The sequence below is a fragment of the Mycteria americana genome, chromosome 2, assembly GCF_035582795.1.
Source record: "Mycteria americana isolate JAX WOST 10 ecotype Jacksonville Zoo and Gardens chromosome 2, USCA_MyAme_1.0, whole genome shotgun sequence".
Classification (NCBI taxonomy): Eukaryota; Metazoa; Chordata; class Aves; order Ciconiiformes; family Ciconiidae; genus Mycteria; species Mycteria americana.
In genome coordinates this window covers 76,553,982-76,576,469 of record NC_134366.1, presented here as the reverse complement: position 1 = coordinate 76,576,469, position 22,488 = coordinate 76,553,982, and the positions used below count along the sequence as shown (strand labels likewise).

The 22,488-nt window shown below is 42.9% G+C and overlaps 1 protein-coding gene across 13 annotated transcripts in view; it reads left to right on the top strand.

Moving 5' to 3' along the window:
- The window catches only part of ATXN1 (ataxin 1), a 225,062-nt gene that overhangs the window by 15,065 nt on the left and 187,509 nt on the right, over positions 1 to 22,488 (top strand). For 2 of the 13 annotated variants that reach the window (XM_075493810.1, XM_075493815.1), the window contains one exon: positions 14,640 to 14,739. The exons of the other annotated variants lie outside the window; for them this stretch is intronic. The gene's annotated coding sequence lies outside the window, so the exon portion shown is untranslated. The remainder of the gene's footprint in view (positions 1 to 14,639; positions 14,740 to 22,488) is intronic. 13 annotated transcript variants of the gene reach the window in all.

The window sequence follows — 22,488 nt, the reverse complement described above, 5'->3', positions numbered from 1 at the left end:
CATTGCTGTTGATGGTTGATGCTTGGTTGATGCTGCGGCAGGTGAGCTTTAGCTTGGCTTTTCCTCCAGGCAAAGAGGGAATGAAAACTGTTCCTCAGTCAAGTGTCATCGGTCTTCTTTCCGTGCTTCGGGTGGATGTGTTGGTGAATTAGACTAACCTTTCTTTATAGAGCCCAAGCAGTATTTTGCCCTTTCATCCTTCTGTCCTGTTTTAACCTTTTCCAGACTTTATTCTTTTGTTGCTGGCCAATTAATTTTTCTTCTCACCCCCTTCTCTACCGAGATTCTCCCATGCTCAGCAGTTCTCGCTGCTGTGTATCTGACCTACTTGTACGGCTCCCTCACCAGGTTTGTTACCTGCATAATACTTTGATTGTGTGTTGGCCCTTTGTTCGGCTTGATTTTTGTCTGTGTTTCTATGTGTCTAAAATCCATTTCTGCTCAGAGGGTTTCAATACCTCAGTAATTTTCTGCAGAACTGCAGATTTGAATGTTGTTTCATCTACCTCTCTTCCTTCCTCATTAGTCATAGCTGGATTTCTGAGCTTTGCAACCCTGATGATCTGCCTGGACAAGCCTTTCACTCCATACAGCCTTCCCCTTCTCCTCATGGGAAAAAACCCTTTATTTCTTCTCTGCAGCTTCACCATGGGTGCCCATTTCCCTGGCCGAACATTGCATTTTCAGTCCCACGTGCCCCTGCCAGTCTTCTCTGGCTTCCAGCTGCAGTATCTCTTCAGCCGGCATCTTGCTTTTCAGGCTTGTCAGCTGGTCTCTAACAAATCATTTGCATATATTTGTATAATAGTACATGCTGACAGTGTAAAAAAAAAAAGAAAAATCAGTTTTCTCTGTACCTGAGCTTGAGCCGGGAGCCCCACCCCCTTTGGGTCATTTGTTCATAAGATAATGGGGTCACTGTTACTTTGATTAGCAGACCACGTGATATGATAATAAAGAATTCTTCTACTGTGTTAATAGCAGCACTTCAAATTGTTAATGTTAATAAGCTTTAAAAATGTAATATAGTTTCCACATGTCATGCTGGTGAGACAAAAGTAACAGCTTGGGCAGTTTTCCTTGAGTTTCCAGTTGTTTTCATACCGTGACTCTGCTCCTGTCGCAAAGTTCTGTAGTAGCAGATTGCAAAACTTTCAGGATGAAATGTAAGCTAAACCAAAAAAGAATGTTTGAAAAGTACTTCATTCAGAAGAAGAAAAGAAATTGAACATGGTATGCATTCTGAGTGAGGCTCTTCAGTGAGGGAAAAATTCCTGGACTGCTATGGAGAAGTACAGGAATGAAGCACCGTACCACTGAATGAGGGAAGTTCACAGAAGGTATGAAGTGAAAAAATGTAAGGGGTTTTTTTTTGTGTGTGTATCACTGTGTTTTTGCCAAGAACTGACTATTGGAATGATAATGTGGTTATAGTAGATTTAAAAACCCCCCAATTTAATAAGCATTTTGATTGATAATTTTGGAGATTATACATTTTCTCAAAAAACTAGACTTTTGACTGAAAGCAAAACTGTAACAACTAATGCTTTTATCTGAAAATTGATACCCCTTCTTATTATAGGTAACACCAAAAAAGGTATAAATTAAAGAATATTAGAGGAAAATACACATTTTCCAAATGGATTTACTCAGTGTATTTAACAGTAGCTTGAGTATGGTTAGTTTCACTTTTCCTGTACATAGACAATTTCCAAAGGTGAGAGAAGCATCTGAAAAAAACCAACCACGTGCTTATAAGATTATAAAAATTGGTGCAGGGACCTCAGAGGTATGAGTTACTACTTTTAAAATCCTCCATTAAAAACAAGACTAGACTCCATATTGATGGAGTCCTTTTAAAGGCAGTGCCCTTTTAATCAGCAAACAGGTCCTCTGTGCATCAAATAATTAAAAATAGAGCAAAGTTTCTGAACAAGGCGTCTGGCAGAAGCGTCTGTACTTCCATCTGTGCATGATTAGCAGAATGTTTCATGATATTTAAATAGCACAAGCTTTGCTCTCTTTTTTATTATTTGTTGTGCTGAAGACCTGTTTGCTTGTTAAGTGGTCTTTTTTGAATAGTTACTGGCAAGGAATCAGGAAAGTGTATGAAGACATCTTGTACACACTGCAAATGCCAAATTGTCCCTTTTTTTCAGAGAGACACTGCCCTTACTATTTTTTTTGATGGGAGTTTTATCACATCCTTCACTTGGTTTTTAAAATTTCTTACGGGCCAGTTTGTTTCAGAGGGAGTTTAGCACGTATTGTGGTCACTGCCCATGGACTACGGTTCCACTGATACTACTATTCTTTTTATAACAGTGGAGCTCAGAGGCACGTTACAGTACGAGTACGCACCAGGGCGTACGTGTGGCGGTTCAGATCTGCAGCTTCTGCTGGCTGTGCATGGGAGCCATGCGTCTAATCTGCTGCGCACACTGCTCTGAAGCCTTACCCTTTCAGCAGGGACGTAATCAGCCAGGCAACAGCTTTCCAAGTGGTTTTGAGGCCTTAAACTGGGACTCCTCCTTGCTGGCAGTCATTCAGCATCGGATTGCGTGCTCTTCGTCTCTGGCTAGCAACACGGCGCTTTGCAGTCGTAGCCACTGATTTCCTTTCATACTAATAAAGTTTTCGTGTGTGTGTGTTTTACAGGGACCTGAACAAGTAGGTATGCAATGAAAAGAAGCCAGCGTCTGGATGCTAAGTGTGCTGTGTAGCGGGTTGAGGGCAGTTTTGTTATGTGCAAGTGCCCGGTTGTTCGGAGCCGGCAGGCTGGCAGGGAGCTGAGACACTCCGATGGGCTCAGAGGTCTTTTGTGGAGAGCTGGTATTCAGTCTTTGGACAATTTGTGTTCTTGGATGGGCATGGAAAATAAGAGCTTTTGTGGCGTGTGTAAGTGGGGTTTACTCTGTAGCTGGGCTTTTTGTTGCTGTTTTTTTTTTTCTGCTTGTGTTTGAGAAAGGCTGTGATGTGTGAATACTGACCTGGGTCATCTCTTAACTTCAATTCAGGACTTCAAAAGAAATTGTGGTTACTACTGAGAGCAAAGTTGTTTACCTGGGAACATAAGTGTATAAAATCTGCGTGTTCGTACCTCAGACAAAACAATGAGAAGCTTTGGCCTTGGAGAAAGAGCCTGCTATGAGCCTCCACATAGGGTTCACCTCACCTAGCTAGTGCCGTGTTACTGGTGTCTGTCGTGCTGTTTCTGGCCCAGCTTCTGCAGAGTGGAGTGCTCTGGGGTCTCAGAGCAAGTTCTCTTCAGCAGGGTTATATCTTACGTGTGCAAGCGGTTGGAAATTCGGGGGGGGGGGGGGGGTGGCGGTGGTAGGACCATTTTGCAAATGCCTGTCTGTCGTGTGATTCGGCTTCCAGGTGCCCAGGGAGGCCTGAAGGTGAATGAGTAGAGGCAGAGGAGTCCTGGAAGGGCAGGAGAAGGAGCAATCATGTTTTACTGTAAAAGCTCAGGGCAACATGTATGCCCATTCCTTCAGCTAGACCTCTCAACTAGGGCATGAAGCAGTTCCACTCACATTTTACCCACATGGCTCCTAAAAACTGATAATTGGTCCCGTTAACAACTGATTTGTGCAGAAAGAAGGGGAATTACTTCTAGAGCTGATTCTTGATCAATGCAGTTTGGTGGGCCTAATACTAGCATCCCTCCAGGAACAGGAAGGAGAAGGAAGACTCGGGCTCATTTTAGAAAGATGTACAAAGTTGTGTTGGTAGATTGGTTAAACTAAGCTAAGTTTTGTGTTTTGCTCCCAGTACTTGTTCTCGGAATATACCATAATGTTTTTTTTGGAACAGCTTCAGCTTATGTTGTGAATGTGAATTAATTAACATTCGTATGAATTGCATATTGTCCACTGGAATTTGTTTTTCTGTGTCTTCTGTCATGCTCAAGGTACTTCAAACACTTCAAAATAATGAGTTCAGCTATAATAGTGCTGTGGCTCTGTAGACAAACATAGCTGTCCTTCTGGGTGCAACAGGAGATCAAATTCAAGGATGGTTTTGCTGATTGGAGTGGGAATAATACTGGTTGTGATGTTAGTATTACCCCTGCTATTTTTTAAAAAGTATTTGTGACAGGCTCCTTATTTTGGCAGACTGGATTTTGCTGTTTATTACTTCATTTATATCTCTCAATGCAGTGTAAACAGAATGATGAAGAATTGCAGCGCGCATTGTTCATGAGCTGTTTAAACCTCGTTGTTGCATTTCTAGCCCTGATTATTTCACATCATGACATACTACATAAAAAAGCTGGTAGCCTTTGATTTCCTGAAACAAAACCAAAGCTTCCTTTTATGACCCTGCAAAAGCACATTGTAGCAAAGCAGGTAAACTGGATTTCAGCCCAAGATGCTAGGATCCTGTTGATTTGCGTGAAAAATGAGGGTTCCATTAGTTGTCTGCAGGTCTCTGGAGGAGAGGGAGTGCCTTGTTTCACTCAAAAACAATTCGTTTCAGCTGGCTGGAGAGAAGTATGGATAGCATCCAACATACAGACGTCCCCAAGTACAGGGATTATAATGGAAATGTTGATGACCAGTCAGTATAGAGATATTAGCAAGTATTTATATAACTCAAAGTTGTTGACTACTGTAGATGTGTTGTTTTAGGCCCTGGTCCTACTGACGTTCCTCCTGTTGACTTTTGGAGGGTTAGGATCAGACCCCTTTGGCTCAAATTTGGAGTGAAGTTAATTAAAACTGAAAGAAACGTGCACATTCTGAAGTCAGCCTCCAGTTTCAGAGGGCAAAACAATGGAAATAACTGACCTGTACAATGATACTGAAGTACTTCATGGCATGATCAAGCCATATACTGAAAATAAAGCTTTCCTTGAGTTATTTGGGATACTGAATTTTGATCTGTAGCTTGTAGTGTTGTCTGTTAATGCCAGGCTCAACATGTTTTTTGTGTACTCCTCATAAAGCTGTTCTTTGACAAGGAGGAAAATGTATCTGTCTAATTAACATGCACCTTTCTGTATATGGGAATAGGCATTCATTATTTTCAGTTTGTACTATTATATGAAAGCTTCTCCAAAACTTTGGTAGCTTGGTAGGAAGGAGTGGCAGTTCAGTGCATTCTCAGCTGTGCAGCTCTAATGTATGTTGCTTTTAAAGACACCTACATGTTACAATAAAAATACCCCTTATAGCCAAAGATACGTAACCACAGTCTAGATAATTACAAAAGAAAGAGACTCAACTAAGTACTGAAACAGGAAAAAAAAAAAAAAGGGGCAAAAATGAAAGATTCTTTTTTTTTAAGAGCAGTAGAAATGATAAAGGAAAGAATTACTATTCCAGAAATATTAAAAAAAAAAAAAAGCTCAGTGGTTCACTATATGTTAAAGTTGCTATCAGTTAGGGAATATATGTGGAACAAAAGTCTGAAATACTCAATACTATAAATTCAGTTGATATTCAGGGCTCAGTTGTGCTCCAGAAAAAGAATAAATGTGTAGCTTTGCTAAAAACAACAAAAGCCAATTTGGGGAAATGTATGAGTACTGCTAGAAAAGCTGAACAATACATCTCTATGTAAAATTGCATGTGACTGGTGTAAGCGCTGTTCTGTCACAGCTAGGGCTGCTGAAATTGTACGCAGGTAGCGAAAATTTACTCTTTAATATTTCACCGATAATAATTGTTCTGAATGCTTTAAATAGCACAGGAAATGTAGTGTCACACACTTGACATTTGAGTATTAATATTGATACTGAAACAGTCTCACCACAGAGAATGCCAGGACGGCAGGAGGAAGGACAGCATTTTGATCAGATAAAGACAGAAAAGTTTTAAAGCTCATCGGATAGGTTGAAAAAATGCCTTATGAAAACTGGGGCAAAATTACCTTTCAGGATTGGACATTTTATATCCAGTTTTGGGAATATCCCTATACAGGTAAAGTTGGAAGCAGAGAGATGTTTTTCTGTCATTTCTGTCTTCCCCCCTCCTCCCCCATTTGCTATTTGATGAAGACTGGCTCAAAAAGATTAACAGCACAGGGCTACAAAGTGTTTTGGGTTCACTTGTACAAATGTTTGAGTGTACGTGGGTTCAAGAAAAGACGCATAGGGATGTATAGTCTTTACTGTCCATTCTCAAACTTGCTTGAGATGTATTGTAAGTTATCTTCTGTAACGTCAAGATTTGGCTACAGGTTACTTTATTGAGAAGAGACCTTTCTTTTCTAAGAAATAAAGTAGGGCTGACTTTCCCTTTTTTTTAACAAGCAAGCTTGCTCTCCCCACGCCTGTGTGCAGATGAGTGTGTGCACAGTCCCTTACTGTAAGTGCATTATGGCTTGCCTTGTTCTTATAAAAAAGTGTGTTGAGATCAGGAGAATACAGCACTTCGCATACAAATACACAGTAAGTTGCAGGCTGCCTATGTGATGGAGCCCAAGGACCGTTGCCTCTTTGCATTCACAGTGTAATAAACTTCCCCCAAAGAGGATGCAAAATAAAGATGGAGGCTGGTGAAAATCACTAATGATATGGTACTTCGCAAATGGAAGAGGCCAGCCAAAGCCAAGCCCACGTGAGGAACAGGAATATTTCTGTTTGCTCTGTGTAGTGCAGTGTTGTGGATGGTACCCCACTGTTGATAAACCTCTTGATAGCTTGTGGCAATGATATTATGTGGATGATTTGCTAAATCCCTTAGCTGGTGATAGCACTGATTGATAGGTACATTGCTTTCAAAAATTTCTTATCACGGAGTATATAGAGCACATTTTTGGCTTTGTACTGCCAGTGTAGGTTGCACTGGTTTGATTCTAGCTGTTTAGCTGTGTGCAAGCTAGTTAAAGGAGTTTTCTTTTTTTGGGGACAGGAAGGCAAAGTTTGTCAGCCTCCTTTCTGAAAGCGTTTTGGTACTTGTGACTTCTTTTTCCATTAAAAAATATATCTTGCACTTTCAGAGTCTCTTATTTTCAGATGTGATTAATGGGAACTTTTATCTTTAGAATGCAAATGCAATTTTAGCATACTTTTGCACTGTATAATACTTCTCTTTGCACAAACTGCTTACGAGACAAAAAGATAGGTAATTATTTAAAGCCCAACCAACAAAACAAAACCAAAATACAGTTTCCCTTCTGAAATGTTTATATACTCGTAGTTGTAGGTGCTGCAACGTATTTATGCTGAAGATGAACCATTCTGCTTTGTCAAGTGTAAGCAGCTCCCTTTAGTAATGTGTTACCCACTGTAAGTAGGGGGAGAAATTGGGCAGGTCGCTAGAACGGTTGCAATGCCTTCGTGTCATAGCGGTGGTAACCTGTGCAGAAACAACCCCTCTGAGTACCTTTTGCAGGGGGATGTTGGGGAATCCCAGATCCCTGGCAGTCGTCAGCGTTCCTGTCCAAAGGGTGAAACAACAGCGCTTTCATGAAGAAATGCAAATCCCCTGCTGCTGCTGTGCATATACAAACCGGGCAGACTCCTGACCCCCAGGTGATGCCAGTGGCATTTTAGCCCACCTGAGTTGTTGAATTCGTTAGGGACAATCTCATTTTCACTAAGGAGACCTGGACGAGATAGTAACACATGGAGGTCTTACTCTCCAGGGCTGTGCTGTCTGTAAGGTGATTCACAGCATGTACAGAGTGGATGGAAAATGTTGTCCTGGAAGCGTTCCAGTTTGTTATTATTTTGAAGTCATTTTGCCCAGGCACCAATGCTGATGATTGTACGGGGAGCCTCTAGAGCTGCAGAGTGGAAGGTGAATCTCCCACACCTTAGGTTAGGTTGTAACTAGTAAACGACATTTTATTTTGTGGCCAGCTATTCACCTGACTATCCAGACCTCTGTTCTAAATAAAACCCAAGAAAATAAAATACTCAGGAAACTTTGGCGTGTTACAAGATGGGTTGCTGTTGCAGATGATTATATAGATTTATTTTACTGCCTGTTTCTAATGCCAAGATTTAGAAAAGCATCTTGATTTTGAACTGCCCAGAAACACAGCCGAAACTGGGAGTAATCATACCAAAACAAATTACTTTTTTTACATCCTATACTTCCTCTATTTCTTCAGCTGTTTCCCAAAGTATCAGCTACATCTACTGTCAGTGTAAGGATAATAGGTTAAATGAATCTTTTTTTTTCTTTTTTTCTTTTTTTTTTAAATGCTCTAGTATAGCTGCTCTTAGGGACACAGAAATAAACTGTTAAGATAACATTAATCTTCTGATTTAGAGCCTGAACCTGCTCCCTTGATGTTAGCGCAAATTAATGGAATTAGGATCAGACCTTTAAAGAATAAGAATAATAAAAAAACCCTAAACCCCAACCGTAGTATCTTACAGCTGACCAAGTTAAAAATATGAATGAAAAATTGTGACATACGCCTACTCCTCAGCTAATTTTCATGGTGAATGGAATAATCTTCCATGGAGCTGTGAGTGGCCAATGTGTTATTGTACATCAGGGCCCTATTAATTCATAGATTATTGACAGAGCATATGGTAACTGCTCCAAAGTATGCCATATACAACATGCTTTTATCTTTGTATTATTGTTTAAAACTACATTCTAATGTGTCACTGGGGATATATGTAGTCTTGGAAAAACTGTTTGCACTGTGGTATTTGCTAGCAATATGGTATGTGGCCAGGATGTACACTAGATAGTCAAATTACGTATGCTTCAGAATTTGTGAATTTGCATTTTAAAATACTTGGCATTTCTGGAAATACCCTGAGGTGTAACTGTCCACAACTTCCCTCTACTAAGTAATTATTAAATATTTGCTTTCAAAGCTGAATCATTAACCAGCTGAGGAGTGGGTTTCCCAGCTAGTGATTTTAAAACCTTACAGTCAGGACTGTGATCCAGAAAGCTGGTTTTTTTTTTAACATTATTGCTGTCCTGTTCATTAATACGTGTGAAGTACTGAAGCCTGTTAGTCGCATGCCCTGCCTCCCCGAGTGCAGTTTATTACCCTGCCTTTTAGAAAAAGTGATAACTAGGGAGAGGTCCATGCAAAATCACAGCCTGATTTAGTTTAATCTGGAGATATTTCGCCCGGCATCAGTTGCCCAAGGAGAAAAAAGTCGCTCATGCCTCTGGTCAGAGCTACCTATTGCATATGTGAACCCTTGGGAGTAGGGGTTCAAACCCTGGGAGAGCAGACTGACATCTGCCCTTCCCGGGGGGGACATTTTGGAGACCGGGGGCGTGGGTTATGGGAGTGCTAGGGGTCTTGCACCTGAAACTGTGAAAGCTGGGGCCTTGCCTGCCTGTGTGCTGTTGAGGGTGGGGAACTGCCTGCGGGCAGGCGACCAGATTTTCATTTTTCCCATCTGCGCCTGCCCGCGCTTCCCTTGCTGTTGCATTTCCGTGAGGCCGATTAGTTTTTTGTATAGTAGTTGTGGGATTTTTGTGTGATAAAGAGCACTAAATAGAAATGCATTCATTATACTTGTATCTTCCTCCTGTAGGTATCCCGCTAGCTTTAGAGGTGAATCCATCCCCCACCTTAAGCAAGTCCTCTGCATTTTGGGCATTTGACTTCCCTGGGGACTGCGGGGCAGGGGTGTTTCCCCTGAGCGAGCTGCACCCAGTTTGCAGTGAGCACCCGTTAGCCCTCAAATAATATCCACGGCTTTTCCGTGAACTCCCTCTTTCCCAGGTGGCGGAGATGCTGGTGGCGGGGCCTGCCGAGCCTCTCCTGAAGCCCCTGGGGTCAGGGAGGGCCCCGGCCTTGCCCCTGGCCTCAGGGCTCCCGGACTAACGCCACCGCCCCGTCTCCCCGAGCGCCTGTGGGTGCACGCTGGAGGCTGGCCGCTTCCCCTGCCCTGCCTGCCTTTCTGAGCCCCAGCCCCGCTGCGTTTCCTGGAGCGGTGGCGTGTGGGCGTGCGGCGAGGTGCTCCCGCCGCACCGGAGCGGCGGCTGCTCCTCACAGGGGTTTTTCCGCTGCTCCTTGCTGCTTCAGGGTCACGTTTATGCCAAGTGCGGGCTTGCGGGTGCCCAGTGCCGGTGGTGCAGCTGGGCCATGGGGTGGAAGGAGGGATGAGGCGTGTGGGGGCTGCCTGCGAGCCTGCACGCCTCCTGTAAAGTTTTGGGATACCCAGAAAATATTAAGGCAACCGATTGCTAAGCCTAGAGTTTGTTTAAATACACCCCAAATGTTGCGTAATGTCTATAACCCAATTTTTCCCGCCCTTTAGGAGCGTCGCCCCTTTGGGGTAACTAGATGCAACACGGTATCGTGGATACACCAGTGCTGCACCGCATGCGCGTCACTGTGGGGAAGGCACACACGGTTGCAGTCTTTGCCGGAGGTCGCGCGCTGCGAAGCGTCGTTGGTTACGTTGGTTAATTGGTTTGCGATGTAACGGTGGTTTTTAGTTTGTACTCTGTGGTGGCAGTAGTGACCAGGGACTGTGGTCTGTGAAGCAGCTGACTGAGAGCCTGCCTCTGCAGAGCAGTCGCGCGGGAGAGCAAGCTGGCTGTCAGCTGCCGCCCAGCCGCTCTGTGGAGGGCTTCGCTTTTGCCAGGAAAACCTTAGGGAGCGTGGAAATGGACAAAGATCGAAAGCCTGCTCAGCCTTTCCACAGGTGAAGTGAGATCATGAAGTTATCTTTTTGGTGTGCTGATTGTTTTGTGGATTATTAATTACTTTTTTTTTTTCATTTTCACATCATTTCTCCTGCTTCTTTCCTGTACATTTTTCAGTCAATTGATATCTGTGTCTTTCACTTTGAATATACGTGCAGTTTTTTGCTATCCAAAGTTCTTTATTGATCTAATAAAGTAATTAAACTGGGTGACTTTGAAAACACGGTGGGGTAGCTTTAGTGGATTTATTTAAAAATTAATGTTTGACATACAACATCTTCTGTAAAGTTACCACACATTCTGCAAGCAGTGTTGTAGTTATGGCTGTTTTCAGAGAACTTGAGAGTTTGCTGGAAAAATCATCCTTCGGAGTAAAATATCTTCTGCTTGTTTTCGTTATGAAAGGGAATAAACTTGTTACTGTCAGTGTTTGTGGGAATCCATCCATTTGTCAGACCTTGTAGTAAATTATAATACTCCCCTGGCCATTTTTGAGGTACTGAAGTATGGAAGTGAAAAAGCCCTCATTTCATTATTTAGATATTATGCAAATAATCCTTTTTTTCCTTTTTTGCGCTACATCTGACAGCTTTTTAAAAATTCCACTGCACTCCTGGTCAATGGGCCCAAAACAGGAGAAACCAGTCCTGAAAGTTCAGCCTGGTTTGTATCTGAGCGTGCCGCCTCACTTGCTTCGTCGCGAATTCACAGCAACCCACTGGCATGATAACGTGGAACGTGCTGCGGAGTCATCCGCAGCTTCGCTTAATCTTGAGCAGTCAGGCTGGTAAGAGAGTGGAAAATGCTCTTCAGCCGGGAGGTTTGATGCTTAGAAAAGTCTGAGATGGAGCACAGAGTTGTGCCGCGTATGGGAGTAAGTTCTCGCTCGGATGGGGACGGCCTTGCTCCTGTCCCGTGCCCGTGGGTGCCATGGTGCAGGGCGACAGAGGAGGAGCGGCAGGTTGTGCCCACGGGGCAGGCAGGAAAGCTGCCTGCCCTTCCTGGCCGTCTTCCCTGGCGCTTTGGTGGGCCTTGCCCACGCGCGGTGGCAGGGAGGTGCCTGCCGGGGGGTTCGCTCAGGCGGTGTTCTTCATGCTAGGACAGCTAGGACTCATGGAGCCTTGCTGGAGTTCAAGTGAACTGTATAATTAGTATCATTTTAGCTTCCAGTCAGCTGTAATAGTACCAGGAGGCTGTTTCTGCTTTGCATAACTTACTAGAAAAGATATTTTTGCTTTCCTACATGTACGCCTTATATAGAAGAACATGCGGTGTGGCTTTTTGTCAGGAGGCAGCATGAACTGTATTTTCCAGTGTCATGACCAGCAAATGTGAAATCTGCATCAAAATGCTTTTCCCAAGCATCCTTTAGCCTGACTAGGGAGAAGTACTGCTGGGTGTGCAGGATGCTCATACCTGAGCTCGGGGCAAATGCCTGCTCTGGTCCCCACTGGTGTCAAGGGAGTTTTTCCATTGAGTGTGTTAGTAGTTGAACTGGGGAAGTGATTGCCAAAATCTTCCAGCCTGAAGGATGTGAAGTAGGAATGAACGGGAGGAACCCTAAGTGACATGAGGGAAGCAGTAGGCTAGGAGAAGGAGGGTCCAGTCTAATCAAATAACAAAACACACCCATAAAACTGCAGGACCTTAAGTTTGAAGGAGTAGCTCCTTTTAATTTGCCTCCTTGCTTCAGGCTTCCTCCTGCCGGAGAGGTGGTCTGTGTGCCTGCCCTCTGCAGCTGGAGAGTCCCTGGTCTGGTCGTGCCAGCGGTGGCAGAGGGCCATAGCCAAGGGAGATAGCAGAGTCTTCCCTGCAGCAGTCATTGCTCGTGGGTGGGTGTGCTTGGCTGGTTTTCCAGATCATAGACTTCAGGCAGTAGGGCATTAGAAATATTACAGGCTATTAAATATATTGTTGGAGCATTTGGCTGCACTAACTGCTGCTTTTAATAGAGTTCAGATTTGAGATTTTTGGGACTGAGAGGGTTTGGACGTAAACTTTGTTAATTTGGTTTTGAAAAAGGAAGTTCTTTCATGCTTTGAAGGAAAAAAAATATGAAGACAGAACTGCAAGTCTCTTCCTTAAATCAAAGTTTTCTGCCTGAAATGGGAACAACTCAGCAGAACAGTTTAAGTAAACATGGCCATAACTGCTTATCTGAGACACTGGCATCCTCTCTTCTTACTGTGTTACTTTTTTGTGGTATCCTGGTGTCTCTCAGTCACTGATGTGTTTGTTCTCACAGCACCTCCTTCGCAGGCATATACTTTTACGTCCATTTGATAGTTGCCACCAAGATTTGAGGCTTCACCTGAAGAGCTCGCTCCAGGAACATAGGTTTTCTACACCTCTGTAGAGGAGATTTTTGAATTGCTGTCTGAAAGGTCTTTCCTCCTCCAGCCCCCGCTTTACCTCTGTCGTGGCTTCTTCATTTATTATGGGGGAAAAAACAGAGGCAACTGTTCCTGAGTCATCTCAAGTTAGTGTTCGGCATGGAACAGGATAAAATCTAGGCCAAAGATGGCAAGTGACTGATGATGTCCCGTTGTTGCCTATGTGGGGGGTCAGTGAGTGTAGTATAAACACTGGGAGAATTGCTGAAAATCACATGTGTACGTGAGAGGGCAAGGAGTTAGGTACTGTCCTCTAAAGCTAGTGCCTGAGCATGGGATCACTTTTCTTCTACTAGGTAGAAAAAATGCACCTTATTGTGAGAATGGCTTCTTGGTACCTAACAGTACAGCTTGGGTGGTTTTGTCTGTGTGTGTTAAAATACTGTAGACTCACACTGGGTCTCTTATCCAGGGAGTGCTGCTCCATGTAAGTAACTTTTGTGCACTTAAGTGCTTCCACTGTACTGTTGCTTGAAACTTCATTATTACAAATAATTTTTATTTAAGTTAATATTCTGCTCTTATGACTGGCTTTTAAAGGACCAATTTGTTTTAATTAGTACATGAACAACAACAAAAATGTTTTAGTTACAGAATGTAGGATAATAATTTATTCGATAGGTCTAGTAAAGTAAAAAATTCTGTGATATTTGGTAGAGTACTTCTGTATGTTCTGTAGCATATTCTTTAATGGAAGAATAAGAAATGAGAAGTGAGAGAAGCTTTTTGGTTTTTCATGGGAATTAGAGTGTCTATACATTTGTGAGGCTCTAGTATATGTTCTTCCTTTTTTGGCTATGTTACAAGGAATAAAATCAATTAAAGAAAGAAAAAGAGAAAAAGAAGGCTGTGCCTCTCTCTGCCAGTTCTGTCATGCTTCAGACAATAGTGCATCAGGACATGGGAAGTGATCTCAGCCATATTTTTAGTCATATTTTAAAAAATGATACTTCTTTGTGAAATAGTCTCCAAAATTATAAAGCTAGTACACATGGCAAATGTAGGTATATTGCACTGCCCGTGTATATCTAGTACATAAAGAGCTTCACGACTGGATCTGCTCTTCTTTCATAATGGGCTGCAACTTGTTTGCTAATGCTTGAAAGCATGTACACATCAAATAAATCTCTGGTATTTGGGCCATAGTGTACCAGCATTATGCAAAGGGAAGATTAACCACACTCTGTATTAAGCTACGATCCACTTTACTCTTGATTCCTAACTATAGTAAATCAACCACACCATCAAAGAACAAAATTAGTGGAAGGGTTCCGCAGACAATAGATTTATTTCCATGTTTATTTGCATTATTGTTAAGAAAAGGGCAATCAGAGGAGCAAATCTCCTTGGGGCTCAGGGCATTATAAATTAATCATAAGACATGAAGTGAGCTTTTGGGTGTGGAAAACTAGCAGCAGATGCAAATGTTACGTAGCTGCATCGTATGCTGCGTACGGTGTTGCTGCAGCAGCTGAGGGACAATACACTTGCTTTGCCTGCTGGTGCTGTTAATAGTCTTTAGCACGCATTATATTGGCAAATCTGACACAGAATGAATTTGCAACAGTGACTCAAAAGACTTTCCTAACATGAAGCATCTCTATTGCATATCATTTTAGCTCTTTCCTGTTTTTACTCTGCTCTCTTTCAGTGAAAAGGTCAAGAAAAGCAGTAGCTCAGTGGCTGAATTTTTCAGAAGTGCTTTTACAGCAGGGAAAGTGGGGAAACCTCTTAAAGTGGTGTCTTATTCAGTAAGTTAAGCCTTTTGTTCTTCAGTTAATTTATTTTCCCTATTTTTTTGTTGAATCTTAGGGATCAGATGAATTAAAGTGACTTTTAAGGTATCTCCAGGCAGGTGCGGAACTCCTCATGCCCACCTCAGCTTTCCCCCTCCCCCAGAGGTAGCCTTTGCTGTATGAAACCTGTCAGCCCACCTTGCTAGACATGGTAGTGTTGAGCCAACTGTGTATTTTCATAACATGACTGTCCATCTGCGCTGAATGTGGTTTGTTGCCATATTCAGGTTCAGAGAATTATAATACAGAGTGTGTGCCTCTTTCTTCTTCACTTTCCCTGCACACGAGTGTGCATGCACCCACCCACTTGAATAGTGCTCTCCCTTTGTCATTGCACTCTGAAAGCCACCAGCTGCATTAACAAGAGATTTTCAAAGCCCAAAACAGGAGCTTTTGGGCTTTCCCTAAAGCAGTAAGATAGGTGTATTTTTATTGCTATCGCTATCACTATAAGGAATTAAAAAAAGAGAGAACTGTATCCTTTACAGTAACAGATAGAAGGGGAGGCACACAGGAAGATTTCTTGATGTAGCGAGAGCTTCAGCTAGTGCTGGTGCCTTACTGTTGATTCAGATTGAAGGTCAGAGCCTTAAAAAGTTAACTGCTGAATATTCAAATTTAATTTATAGCATTAAATTAGGACGGCTTATAAGTTTAACTAGCCTAAGGGTGCTAAGTATTTCCAGTTGAGGCCAAAAGGGCTTTCAGCTGGTCAGCAGTTCTTGTGACTGGGCCTGATACTACTTACGGTAATTTTCTTGCACACCTGATATTGTTACATTTTTCGCAGGTATGAGTTTCTTTGCTCACATCTTTTCATGCCTCATTTGCTAACTCTTCTGTTCTGCAAAACTGGCAGGATGACAGCAGGCAACTCCCTCATCCTTTTGTATTAGGACTAATCCTCGGGGTTCTTTCTGATGTGTCTCCAGAAATATGTATTCAGCTTAGGCTGAATGCTGATTTGATTTGTAAGACTAAAATGTGGCCAGCGCAGATCGCTTTCTGAGTATTTTCTGTCTCTTAAAAAGAAATTGTTGTAGAGGTGTACATGAACAGTTCCAGAGTTTTAAGCTGTCACATAAAACATGTTTTTAAAATACAGATATACTTTGGCACATGCCTAAGTACTTTGCTGAATCTCTACATTTGGCTTCATTTAGCATACGTGGAGCTTTATAAATAACAATTAGATGACTGGTCATTTAACAGGTTGTGGTATTTTAGTGCTCTGAATTGTGTTTTTCTGCTTTGGCATGATAGATTTTTATTTTGATTTCAGATTACATGGCTTGTTTTTACTTCAGTCTTTTTTTACTTAACATATGATTTAATTAAAATTTTTTTGCAGTGATTGATAGTTGCTTTATTTGATACCTGTTTATAGGCATTTATTCATTACTTTTTCGGTGTACTGATATTTGTCAGAAGAGAATGATATTATTTCTTTTGTCAATGAAAATGAGGCTATAAATTACTGTAATTTTGGGATACATTTCTAGTATGAGCAAACAGTATTCCCTTGCTGAGTTTTCCGCTACGGAAAACTGGGTTATGCATAACATATTTTAGAAAAGACCTGTATTCGTCTAAAGAGGAATGGCATTGTGCAACTCCTGGAAACTATAAGGAGAATGTAAATGTATGTCTATTTGTATTCAAAGTATGCCTCAGCACCTGCAATGTTGTTCCTCCTTGTTCACGCAGGGGACTGGAAATGGTTGGCTGTGGGTTCTGTTCCTGACTTTCCTTTTTTTTTTTTTTTTTTTTAAAAAAAAAAAAACAACCCAGTTCTGTAGGACATGAGGTGAATGGTTCAATTCTGTGCGCCTTGGTGCAGTCACCTGCCAGGTTCTTCCCAGAGCTGCCCTGCGTCTGCCACTGGTGCGGCTGCGTTAGTTCCTGAGGTGATGATACCCGCAGTCACCAAAGATCAAAATGAAAGTCATACAGATGTGTGACTTTGTATTTTACTGACAGGTACAGAAGGATTTAGCAAAATTACGACTCAAGAGTAAGCTGTGGGAGGAGGGAGGGTATGATATATTCTTCCCTGCTAAAATCATAACGTTAACATTCTTGGCAGCGTCACTGAGCTCCGCAGTAACTTCTGATTTACATTTTAAAAATGCACCAAATAGCATATACTGTTTAATTCCGGGTTGCATTACGCAACAGAACGTGATTGCCTCAGTGAAGCACATCTGCATTGCGAGAGTAAACTCTCCTGGGAAGCAAGCGCATCTTCCACAGAAGACGGAGCGAGGCGTGGGCAGGGCATTGGTATTTTGGCAAGCAGAGGGAGCCAGTGTTGGAAAGCTGCCTCACCTTTCACTTGCCATGGAACTTACCCTTTCTCCCTCTTTCAGGCACCAGCTGCTGCCACTTGCTTCTCCTAGTGCTGGTGTGGGGCTGGGGATGCTTTCAGTGGTTGATTAAAGCATTAATCTGGATTTTGGGAGCCATGGTCTTTGCTGTCTGGCTTGTTTGTGATCCCTGAGCAGGACAGGCTATTAGGGAGCAGTAAGGAATGCAATTCAAAAAACATCTGGAAGAGCTAAGAAAATGTTTTGGTTTTATTAAAAAAACAACCCCCAAAACCAAACCCACACTTCTGTGATAGTATCTTCTTTAACTGATAAGTCGGCAGCAGTTAATGGCAGGTACAAAATTCCTGTCATTTTTATACTGTGTTTCAGTTTGCTTCTTCCAAGACTCTTTCTTGCTGGAAGCAAAGTCAGGCTCCTGCTGTCTCGGTTCAGCTGAAGCTCTTCCTGTCATCCTAAACCTTGGTTATCAACACTCTTATTCCTCTTATCAGCATGCGTTACGTTTTTATGGCAGTGTTTAGCAAAGACTTTCCAACAGCGCCTATGACAATGTAATTGGACCTCTGTCTGATAGAAATTACTCCCTCTTTAACGGGGGCTCTGGATGCTTTCTAACACGGCTGTCTTTGAAGCAGGCTGGGTGTCTGGTCGGCCAGTCTGTAATGTGGGTGCACAGAATTTCACCAGGCACTATTCAAAGTAGTTATTCATGGTTTGCTGTTAAACTGCAAGACTGGAGTGAGTGAGATTCCCCAGGGGTCTGTCCTGGCTTTGTTAATACTCATTGTTTTCATTATTGAAATGATGGATGGAGCAGAGAGAGCAGTTATTAAATTTACATAGGATAAGAAGCATGGAGAGGAGTTGCAGGCTCCTTGGAGGGCAGGATTAAAGTTCAGAGTGGCCCTGGCTAACTGAAGGAATGGTTTGGGGAAAAAAAAAACAGGATATAAACTTAGAAGCCCTGCACAGGGATAGAAATATCCAGTTGCATGACACAGGATGGGGAATGGCTGACTCACTAGTGGTCCTACAGAAGAAGGTCTGTGAGCTGTGCTGGAGGCAGTTTGGCCTGGTTTCGTTGAATAGGGTGTTAAAAATCACAGCTGGTTCCCAGACCACCAGAGAAAACCAGCCTGCAGCATGTCCTGCTCTTCTGTCCCCTGGGAGCTGGGCTGCCAGTGCTCTGCTGAGTGGGCAGCTTTTCCTTCCCCCCCCCGCCTGCTGCGGCTCCAACCCTGGAGCTGGCGGCCCTGCGGCTCCATCGTGAGCGCCTGCGGGGAAGAGCCCAGCGCAAGTCCTCCCAGGCCTGATCCGTGTGCGCAGGACAGCGTGTCGGAGAGTGAAGGGGATCGTCTGGGATTGTGGGTGTCGTACAAGGAACAAAGTTTCCCCATCCCTGCCCCTTGAAAAGCACTGTTTTGGGGTGTGTAAAGAAAAGGCACGAAATAACCCGTCCGCTCCACTCCACTCAGTGTTGGAAATGGCTCAGCATCTAGTTTGGGGCACAACATAGTCAAGAGCCAGCTGGATGGCGTCCAGGGAGAAGGTAGTGAAAATGATCAAAGATTTGGAAAACATGACCTGGGAAAGAGGATGAAAGAATTGGGATTGTTTAGTCTACAGGGGAGAAGGCCAGTAACAGACATGATAGCAGTGTTCAAGTATGTGGAAGGTTCCTATGGGGAGGAAGGGAATAAACTGTACTGCACAACTGCTGGGGTTAGGACGAGAAGAAACGGGCTTAATTTGAAGGTGGCAAGACTTAGGTAAACATCTAAGAAAGCTTTCAAGTGATAAAGGTATTTTGGTGCTGCAGTCATTTGCCTTTGAGAAAGCTGTGGAAGCATCGTCACTGGAGGTTTTTATAAAACAGACAAACCTCCTCCAGGAATATTTTGAGCATTGCTTTGGGGAAGGAGGTGGAACGCATGCTTCTGAAGGTCGTTTCCCAGGAAATAATGAGGAGATTTTTTTTTTTTTTTGGTGATCCTGTGAACTTAGGTAATCTCTAATGACCCAACAAATAACTCGGAAGGTAGTGGCAATTCATTATTGCAACATATCAGTGGTAAATAGACAGCTGATTTACACAAAAAATGATGATGATATTATCCTTCTGCTCTCTGTTCTAGTTTTAAAAAAAATCTGTGAGTAAGCTAATTTTACTGGAACGTTTCAAAAGGCTGTTCCTGTAAATATATTACTCTATACAGAAATAGAGGAAGTGATGTTGGTTGGCTCTGCTTATTGAAATATTGTGCAAACACAATCCAATCAGTACCCGCTAGTACATAGCGTGGCCGTAGTAAAGCCAGCAGTACTCCATGAGGCATGGGAGTTTTACACTAGAGCGTGATGTTGTATTTTCAACCTAGATGTTCGTGCACTTGTGTACTTTTGTGTGGAGTCGGGGAGCAGGCTGAGAAGAACTAGGCTTTAATTACCTCGTTGCTATCTATATACATGAGTTATTCTTCTCTGTTGTCTTGTTACATTAAGCGCATGAGGCAGCAATTGAAGAACAAACCTCAAACTTGTCCTTTGCTTCTTAAGCCAAAAAGCACTTTGGCAGCTCCTGCGGCCACCGTGATTGCATCTCCCCATGCGTTTGCCGTTCAGTGTATGGGGGTGGTGTGGGGAAAAAGGAGAGGTTTTTCCCAATAGTGAAACCTCCTGCCTTGAGAAATGGCTCGTAGTGTCCACATGGATGCTTTCCTCCTCCTTTCGTGCTCGCTGGAGGATCGCGTCCGTGGCTTTGCAAGTTTCTGCAGGTCCCCTGAAGCCTTCTAACTCAGTTTCTGCTATAAAACACATTTTTTTTTTTTTTTTTTTTTGAAACACAGCTTCCCCTGTCCTCGTCGCTGTGCAGGGCAGGGAAGAGGAGGTCTGTGCTGCTATAGCCCGTGGGAACAACCTGGGTGGTGGAGGTGCTACAGGACACCCATAGGAGAGACTCCCGTGTAGGTAGGGCTGGGCAGTTGGGGTCCGGTGAGAGCAGCCAGGCTTCTTGTGTCCTGCTCAGCGCAGCTCCCAACTTGACAGCCCTGAGGGGTGTTTTGTCACTGTCACCCTGGGACTAGGAGTACTGGCGGAGGATGGTGTAGAGTCACCATGTGCCCAGCGTGGATTTAGCAAGGCTTATCATAATCCTGGCAGGATCCACACTAACCCCGAGCGGTCAGACATCACCACTCGTTCGTGTCCCCGGCCCTGCAGCTCTGGCCACGCAGCGCTGTGCTTTCGCCAAGAAACCCGCTGCTGAGCCAGTCCTGTTGCTTCTGCATCTGGAAGAACTGTCCTGAGCACTCAAGAGTTGCTGGCCATTACCTCTTTGCAGAAGCTTCCTCCTTCTAGTCTGCTGCTGTGCAGCTCTGTGTCCTGATAGAGCGTGGTAACAAAATGAGGGCATGCATTCACACGTGCACGTATGTGCATATATTTTAGCCTCTTGCCTTTTAAAAATCTGAAATACTAGTGTGCATTTGTCTCTGTCCCAGTGTATCTGCCATGCATCAGCAAACTAACATTCTTCTTCATGATCTTGAGTGTCCCATCTCACGAGAAATGAATCAGCACTGCTCCTCCTGTGGAGGGTTCTTCAGGAGGATTTAAATCGCTGATTTCAATTGTGACTAAAATGACCAAGCAGGAAAACTTTAGTAAAATAATCAGCTTCTAAATCTTGTTTTGCATTTACTCTTTTTAGTTATTGTGCTTAAAGAAGGGAAGGCTTTCGGTACTTGAAATAATTTTATATATCTTTTCTTAAACTTAGACTACATTATATTTCTACAGATGTTCCACCAGTAATCTGGTCCAACATAGATTTCTGTGAGCCTCTAATTTTTCTATTTTTTATTTTAATCAGTGGTGTGTTTTCTGTTCACTATTTACTAGATTATATTTTTGCGTGACTTTGTATCAGGCTACATTCACATGAAAATCAACGTTCAGCAAAAATGCACAAAAAGGAGATTTTGAAACGTTTCTGTCATGTAACTAAATGCTCCCTTAAAATAGGAGCTGGGAAATAGAAGGGAAAAAAGAAAAAAAAAATTAAATTTGTTTTGCATTAAAATTAAGCCATTTTTAAAAGGAACAGTTAATTGTAGTTATTAAGTAAATTTTTTTTTTTTGGTCACAGTATCTTAGAGAGCTTTGGGAATCATAGATCCCAAACTCTTGCACATCACTTCTGTTAAGAAATTATTTGTACTCCTATTTTCTTAATTTTACAACTTCTAGTTCCTTTCTCCTGTTTGAGCTAAGTATTTAACTCAGCCAGCTGACTGCACTGAAATGAAGAAGATACCCTCTCTGGCCTGGCAGAAAAGACTGCTACTGCAGGATGATGTAGGATGTCAGTCAGGCCTGGTTTAAGAAGTGTAGTCAGTAACTGCTATCAGTTGCAAGGTTTGATTTTCTTCGAGACTTCAGCAGCAAAAACACATCCTTCTCGAAAATGTTACTTAAAAATTAATTCATGCGGTTTCAATAGATACAGTATTTGAACGTAATATCATTATCCCACAAGTGTGAGGTCATTTACTTGTTTACCCATTACAATATGGATCATTACAACCTAGTTTAAAATATGTCTTAATTTATGTACATAAATGCATGAGAGAGAAGTCACTTATTTATTATTCTGTATGCGGAAGGTAGTGACCTAGCTCCACTGTGCCCAGAGGGGGAGAAGAGGGAAGAGCAGACTGAGGAGAGGAACAGGGTTTGGGGCTTTGCCGTTGTGTTCCCAGTCACGTTCTTGGATCTTGCAAAAGTGACTCTCTCTTTCAGATTCATCCAGCTGTAAACGAGGAAGTGAGACTGAGAACTGTTGAGAGATTTTAGGAATAAAGTTAGTGATTTTGTCTTCTGACATGCTACACCTACATAATCTCTCCCAGGAAAAGGCAAGTGAAATGCTACTTTACCATTTTATGCCACCATCCCTTTAGGACTGCAGCGATGGCTGTTGGTCCCGTGGGGGGCAGCAAGCTCGAGGCACATGTGGATCAAGTGTGATAACACTGATCACTTGTGGAGTCTGGCGGTTTTCTTCTCAGGGAGCTTTGCAAACATGAGCTGGAAGTAAAGATACTAGACAAACTCCTTTTCTTTCTCTAGTGTGTGTGTGAAAGGCCAGTTCTTGCAAACTGGGGAAGGAATTAAGGCTGTGGTGCTGAGATAAATCTTCAGAGATGTACACACACCGAGGATCAGGTGATTCCCCCTCTTCCATCTCTTTTAGCCATGACTTGCTGGCATTGCTCCTGGTCACAGTTCACGTAGAGGGAGAAGTTATTGCTCCTGGCACGTATCGTGCTGGTTAACTCTTAGCAACATGAACTCTGCGCTCTATCACTTACAC